The 7891-nt window shown below is 36.8% G+C and overlaps 1 long non-coding RNA gene across 2 annotated transcripts; it reads right to left on the bottom strand.

Moving 5' to 3' along the window:
• Nucleotides 1–1365: 1365 nt before the first annotated feature.
• Nucleotides 1366–6305, bottom strand: LOC112208596 (uncharacterized). 2 transcript variants are annotated; one of them, XR_002943066.2, is made up of 4 exons: nt 6202–6305; nt 5529–5668; nt 4542–4778; nt 1366–1704 (listed from the first exon to the last, which is right to left on the bottom strand). It is a non-coding gene; the product is annotated as an uncharacterized LOC112208596 (long non-coding RNA). The 2 variants fall into 2 exon arrangements; XR_002943067.2 differs by lacking the exon at nt 4542–4778 and having other exon boundaries at nt 5471–5668.
• Nucleotides 6306–7891: the final 1586 nt, after the last annotated feature.

Here is a 7891-nt window from a genome sequence, read left to right as displayed (position 1 = left end):
GAATATAAAGATGTCCTCTGAGAATAATTATACTGAGCCAGTTGAGGGGGTTCATTCATTAATTCATGAAGGCTCCACGCATCCTTGGCCCCCAGGTGCCCTTTAGTAAAAGAAACTCCAACAGGCTTCTTCCTACATCAGTTGCTGTGGCTCTTGCCAAGTGAATTGAGTGGCACCATCCTGATGACCTCACCCCAAATGATGAGCCCATGAATTGAGTAAATATAAGAAAGGCTAAACACCATGCCCTAGCAGGTTGGCATGAATCTCTTCCCAGTTGAGGCACTTCATTTGGGTGGTGGCCACCTCATTCACTCAAATTCTCTATTTTAGGAAGTATAAATGCCAGAGCAGATCTCTCAAGCTGAGGTTGTAACCCAAACAACCTTGAGCGTTCGTTTTAGGGTTTTGTTCTGGTTTCCTATTAAATTTGTTGTACTTCTTTGTCTTAGCAGCACTTGGATCCAGATTAAGCAGGCAGTTAGGGAAATGGCTTTTCTTGTTACCCCACCAGTCCTGTGCATCTTTGTATAAATTCCTTATACCAAAGGATAAGGATATGCTTTGCAAGCATAAAAGAGTGATTTCTATTAACAGTGAAGTTGCAAGAGGCTCTCAGGGGAAGTAAGAACTAGATTAACATCCTTGCTCACCACTGGGTAGAGCAAGGCGAGAATATCTACATCTTAGTGTGAAAAGATAGTAGGTTTACAGCAGAGGAGCAGTTCATTAAGCTCTATATTTTGGTCTCAGGATCCAGGTGAGTTGCCCACCAAGGATGAGGCTTTGAGGCAGTGACAGAGGCCATTTCACAGGTTTTGGAGAAGTGTCCAGGTAAGGGTAAGTAGGCTGCTTCTCATGGCTTAATGTGAAGTCTGTTGGGCAAGGAATTGACTCTGGTCCGAGATCACACTGCTCCAGCTGGATAAGGAAACTTTGACTCCTTTCAGGATGCACTATTTCCTGGTGATTTTTCTTCTTGCAGAGAGTTGCAGAACAAGATGAGAAACTGATTAACTTCAGAACTTCAGTGGAAGCTGAGTTCCTTGATGCAACAAATGTCTACAGCCAATGTTACAGCCCTAATTGTCATAAACAAAGATTGTAAAAACTAGAGTGATATCTGGGAAGGCTTAGATGAGCCCATGATTAGAAGATCCACAACATAGCTGGAGTTACTTCGGATAACTCTGCACCATCACTCTCATTTCCATTGGATGCAAGTATAGATTCATCCAAGGTACTACTTACTATGGAGTAAGTATAGATTCATCGAGGGTACTACGTAAACGGCAGGCCAGGGAAGAGAAAAACTATATTCGGAATTCATTGCAGGACTGTTGACAGAGATAGATTACCAGATTTGTTGGTGGGGGATGGTGGTGGGGGCATGAAGGGAGGATATGTAGATCTGGTCGTTAAGATCACGTGATTGAGCAGAGTGACAGCATGGTAGGATGGAGCTGCTTTTAAAGCTCTAATGCCGACGGCTAAGGTGGGCTTTAATGTGTGCTTGTCTGGCTGATGACAACAAGGACCCAGCTCTGTCCCATACTGCACAGCATGAAGGAGCCAGGCTGCTGTTGGCTTAACGTAGGGTAACACTTCTCAAATTGGAGTTCCTGGTCATTAAAGGCAATAGTTTAGATAACTCTTAAAAATTCTGGAGGACTCCCAAAAAGTTTTTGTTTATGTGGGTGGTATCTAGAAAAAATTAAAATATTTATTAATTCATTTAGTAAATGATAATAGTCCTTGGGGAAAGGGCCCTCAGCAGATATCAAATAATAATATTATGTATTTAATAAATTAATTTGATATATTCTGCAGCTATCAAATAATAATAATATTATGGCGAGGATTTATCTGAAGTAACTCCAGCTATGTTGGGGATCTTCTGATCATAGGCTCATCCAGCCCTTCCCAGATATCACTCTAGTTTGCACAATCTTTGTTTATGACAATTAGGGCCATGACATTGACTGTAGACACTTGCTGTGTCTAGGAATTCAGCTTCCACTTAAGCTTTATCTATTGATATTCTCATATTAGCAATTAAAACTAAGGGAACTTAAAATATTTATTAATTAAATTAATTAACATTTAGTAATTTATTTAATTTATTAATTGATTTATTAAATACATAATATTATTTGATATCTGCTGAGGTTATCAAATAATGGATGAATAATTTAGTCATAATAAAAGCCCATTATATGTTATAATAAATAACATATTTTACCAAAAAAACCCTGAATTTTTACTAAATCAAAAACTTCATAAGAATGACAGTGTTTTATATTTTTACAAATCTCATTAATGTGTGGCTTGAATCAAAGACACCTGGATTCTTATATCTGCCTCTGCATTCAATCTGTGAAATATGTTGGTTAGTTGAAATATACAAGGAAAATCTGGCCTCACGTAGATATGTAGTAGGTTAAAAATAAGAGTATTTTAAAAGCCTTTTCAGGTAATTGTGGATATTTCTTAACACTTCTTCAAAATTTGACAAATGATAGTTTCTTTAAAGTTAATTACAACAGAGTCTGAAACCATGCCAATAAACTTCTCATACTCTGTTACATTAAAATCCATTTGTCTATCCTGAACTTTGAATAGATCTTTTACTATGCATGGTTTTGTAACAATACGCATTGGTCAACAGGAAAATATTGGTTTACTGCGTTACATAAATCTTCCAAATAGTGACACATTTCATTACAGTATATAAAAAAGATAAATTCATTAATATCCCTACCATCTTATCAGAAAAGTTTTTAAATATTTAGAAACTATTAAACTTATGGATATAGGTTTTCTAATTTTTACTTGAAAGCCTGCATTTTAGCATTTGCTAAAAATATTGCGAGTTGTTTTCCCTAAACTATTGGGCTCACTTAACGCATCTCTGGGAAAACTGTGCGCCAAACCCCTAAGTCTGAGCAACCATCGTGTGTGTTAATCGTTCTTAAGAGTAAATATGGTATTCAATGGAAAAAAGCAGCGGGTTTAGCTCTGTAACTCAATCTCATAAGTGATTGTCCTCAAGACAATATCTTACTTTAGTATGCAGCAGAAGTGCTTTGCATATAATTCCCATTTTGTCGCTTAGAATATGATAAAGTTGTATATATTTTTTTCTGCTTCATCATGGACATTAAATAAAATTGGGCTTTTTTTTTTTTTTTTTTTTTTTTTTTTTTTTTTAAGAAGGAGTCTTGACCTGTCGCCCAGGCTGGAGTGCAGTGGGGCGATCTCGGCTCACTGCAACCTCCGCCTTCCAGGTTCAAGCGATTCTCTTGCCTCAGCCTCCCTAGCAGCTGGGATTACAGGCAGGTGCCACTAAGCCCGGCTAATTTTTGTATTTTTAATAGAGGCGGGGTTTCACCATGTTGGTCAGGCTGCTCTCCAACTCCTGACCTCATGATCCTTCCGCCTCAGCCTCCCAAAGTGCTGAGATGGCTTTTTTTTTCTTTTCTTTGCAGAAAATGCATGATGATGAAGAACATAATGCCTTCTGTAACAGTTTGGTGCTGTGTTCAGATTCCAGCAGTTTCACCCATTGCTATGGTCTGAACATTGGTGTCCCCCCAAAATTCATATGTTGAAACCTAATACTCCATGTGATAGTATTAAGAGTTGGGTACTTCAGGAAATCAGTAAGCCATAAGAACTGCCCACTTCATGAATAGAATTCATATTCACCACCCTTATAAAAGAGGTTGAAGAGAGCTGCTTTGCCCCTTCTGCCATGGGAGGGCACAGCTCAAAGTTTCCGTCCTTGGGGAATGGGCTCTCAGCAGATATGGACTCTGCCAGAGCCTTCATCTTGTACTTCAGATTAACTGCAAGCAACTGTGAGCCATACATTTTTGTTGTTTATAAATTACTTGATCTAAGGTATTTTGTTATAGCAACCTGAAAAAACTAAAACACCCACTATTGCTTTTGCACCTTCAGTGCAAATGTCAACAGGATGAAAAAGGCAAATAACATCTTGGTTTTATTGCAAACCACGTAGACCCCAGTAGCAGGACTCAGGAACCCCAAGGGATCCACAGACCACACTTTGAGAACCACTTATCTAAGGATACTTTGAGGTTTCCTGAGAATTTATAAATTTTGTGTAATCATCTTTATGATAAACTAAAATACGTGTGTACAAACACACTGCAGGTCACCTCCCAGTTTGAACAGTGCCACATGCCTAAAGGCCCACGTGACACGGTGTCTGGCTCTGTGGGTATCACATTTGGAAGCAGTGCAAATAGGAAAGTGCATGGAAGTACAAGGAGACTGAACTGATAAGAAACTGGGCTGTGGCCAAGACCACATTCATGGAAGAGGAAGAGCTTATTTCATGGCTCCCAACTTATTAGCAGTAGGGATATTTAAAAATACTCAATTAAAAATTTTTCCATTTCTAAGTCCAGATATCTAATAGAATTAGATGCCCATTTTATACGCCCATTTTAGATATTTAGATAATTTAGATAATTAGATGCCGAATTCAGATAATGTTGTAACATAGTCCTTACCTGCAGATAGCCACACAGCTGATGGAGTTAGAAAGAAGTACCTCATTAAAACTGGTAGTCGAGATCAGAACTATGAGTTCTGATTATCCCAAACTGAGAAACAAAGTCTTTTAACAATATAATTTTAGGCTAGATGCGGTGGTTCACGCCTGTAATCCCAGCATTTTGGGGAGGCCAAAGTGGGAGGATGGCTTGAGCCCAGGAGTTCCAGAACAGGGCTATAGTGACAGCCCATCTCTACAAAAAAATTTAAAAAATTAGCTGAGTGTGGTGGCATGTGCCTGTAGTCCCAGCTGCTCCAAAGGCTGAGGCAGGAGGATCACTTGAGCTCAGTAGTTCAAGGCTGCAGTGGACCATAATTTTATATGTGTATATATATATATATTTATATGTGTGTGTATATATATATATATGATTTTATATACAGCATTCTCTGTGTTGTTACTAAATTTAAAATGCGGAAATACAACCAGTAAAAAACCAACATTAAGAACTTTCTACTGTTTCAACACTGGCAATTTGCTTTCCACAAGACATTGCCACATTAAATTAATGTTGCTGCTTTTATTTTGATCAGTGTTGTAGTTTGTTTGTATTTAATCTAGAAAGTTTATTTGAACTTTATAACTGAACAAAAACCACAGGCATATACTTTTTTACTTGTACTGTGAGATTATAATAAAAATAATTTAAGTCTACACTGGTAATCTGTGAGAATTATTGGCCCTCTAGAATGAGTGCATATAGGACGCTGATGATGTAGAGAATGAGAAGGTTGCTAATGGCAAGAATGAGAACGGCATGGTGGTTGGTAGGCATTTTGCGGGCCAGAATGCTCCCTGACAGTGCCCCAAGGGTTTTTCTGTTTCACTGATAGCAAATATTAGACAGATGGGAAGGGCCCCTGCAGATTCAAAGGTACAGCTCACAGTCAGCAATGCTCTTGGGAGGAGTTGGAGACAGGCAAGCAAAGGCAGCCACTGTTACCAGGAGAAGCCAAGTGGGGTGGTATTCCAGGGGCTTGAGAGCAGTGACCAATGTGTGGTGTTGTCCCTCTTATAGGTGGATGACTCAGATCCAGCAGGCCGATCCTTCACCAAGAGCCAGGGCAAGAATTCAAGCAGAACCTGCATATCATATGACTATATCTAAGAGTTCTAAATCACAAAGAGTTGAACAACATGCTTTCTATCCTCCTTCCTTGACAAATATATCTTCATAATGATTAGATAGAAAAATGCGAGTAAAGTTCAAAGTTTCTAATTGACTGAAAGCTGATAAAACGTCAACGATGACTGAACATAATTATTATCGCATATACTGGGAATTCTGTTGATGGGCCTGTGGTGTTTGGATGAATAATCAATGAAGATATTAATAATTCATAAATTATGTGCTTTTTAAATAACATTTATGTTTTCCTTTATTCTGGCAAAATCAGTAACTATGTCATTATACTCAAGATTTTCATGTAATTTGTGTTCTAGGGAAAGTAATGATCTAAAGCTGCATTTGTAATATGATATACTATGTAACATATGATATGATATATAAATATGATATGATATAGGATACAATATAATAGCCATGAAATAAATGTGGCTGTTTTAATTTAAATTGTAGAAAATTTAAAATTCAGTTCCCCAGTTGTACCAGTCACCTTTCAGATACTCAGTAGTCACAAGTGGCTAGTGGTTACCATATTGGACAGTGTAGATATAGAGCATTTTCATCATTGCTTAAAGTTCTACAGTCATGCACCAAATAATGATGCTTCAGTCAATGACAGACCACATATACAATGGTGGTCCCATCGGATTCTAATAGAGCTGAAAAATTCCTATTACCTAGTGATAGTGTAGCCATGGTAACATCATAGTGCAATGCATTACTTCCATGTATGTGGTTATGCTGGGGTAAACAAATTGACTGCTCTGCCAGTTGTATAATAAAAGTATAGCACATCCAGTTATGTATAGTACATAATACTTGATAGTAAATGACTATGGTACTGGTTTATGTATCTACTATACTTTTTGCTGTTATTTTAGTGTACTCTTTCTACTTATGAAAAAAAAGTTAGCTGGAAAACATCCTCAGGCAGGTCCTCCAGGAAGGATTCGAGAAGAAGGCATTGTTATCAGAGGAAATGAAGCTCCACGCTTATTGCCCCTGAAGACCTTCCAGTGGGACAGGAGGGGAGGCGGAAGACAGTGATCCTGATGATTCTGACCCCGTGTAGGCCTAGGCTAATGTGTGTATTTGTGTCTTCGTTTTTAACAAAAAAGTTTAAGAAGTAAAAATTAAAAATTTCAAAAATAGAGAAAAGCTTATAAAGTAAGGATATAAAGAAATAAAATATTTTTGTTCCGCTCTACAATGTTTGTGTTTTAAGCCAAGTGTCATTACTAAATAGTCAAAACGTTTTTAAAAAATTTAAAAGTTTATAAAGTAAAAGAGAGTAAGATAAGGTTAATTTGTTACTGAAGAAATAAAAGTATTTTAAAATAAATTTAGTGTCTTCTAATGGACAGTATTTATAAAGCATACAGTAGAATACAGTAATGTCCTAGACCTTCACACTCACTCACCACTCACTCACTGACTCACCCAGAGATATTTCCAAGCCTGCAAGCTCAATTCATGGTAAGTGCCTTCTACAGGTGGACTTAAAAAAAATCTTTTATGTTTTATATCTACTGCAGCATTTCTGCATTTAGGTATGTTTAGACACACAAATATCATTGCGTTACATTGCCTACATTGTTCAGTACAATAACATGCTGTGCAGGTTGGCAGCCTAGGAGCAATACGCTATACCATATTGCCCAGGTGTGCAATAGACTACACTCAAGATTTATGTAAGTACACTCCATAATGTTTGTGCAATGATGGAATTGCCTCACAATGCATTTCTTAGGACATATCTGTCACAAAGCGACATATAACTGTATTAAATTGCACTGATCTGAAGTATTAAAAATTAAGATATAATTGCATTGAAATTATACCAAATTGAGTATACTTAATAAAAATATAATTGCGGTAAATATGAAAGATAAAAAACTAAAATTATTTTTGTATATATTTTCCATAAGTTTTTCTAAAATTTTCAAAATGATTGTTTAGTGACACAATCTAAATGATAGTGAATGAATACCAGTGTTTTAATAAAATATTTAAATAAAGCTGAAAAACCTTTTATTTAATTTTTAAGTTTTAATTAAATATTATTAATTTTTATACAATTAAAACTATTTGCAATTTTCATGTTCAATGTCCATCTAGTTGCCAATGTAAAGAATCATTATCAAACTTCCATAAATACACACACACATTTAACAGTGATG

Source organism: Pan troglodytes, chromosome 2, assembly GCF_028858775.2.
Source record: "Pan troglodytes isolate AG18354 chromosome 2, NHGRI_mPanTro3-v2.0_pri, whole genome shotgun sequence".
Taxonomy (NCBI): domain Eukaryota; kingdom Metazoa; phylum Chordata; class Mammalia; order Primates; family Hominidae; genus Pan; species Pan troglodytes.
The sequence above is the reverse complement of the archived record's forward strand: the minus strand, read 5'-3'. Positions and strand labels throughout refer to the sequence as shown.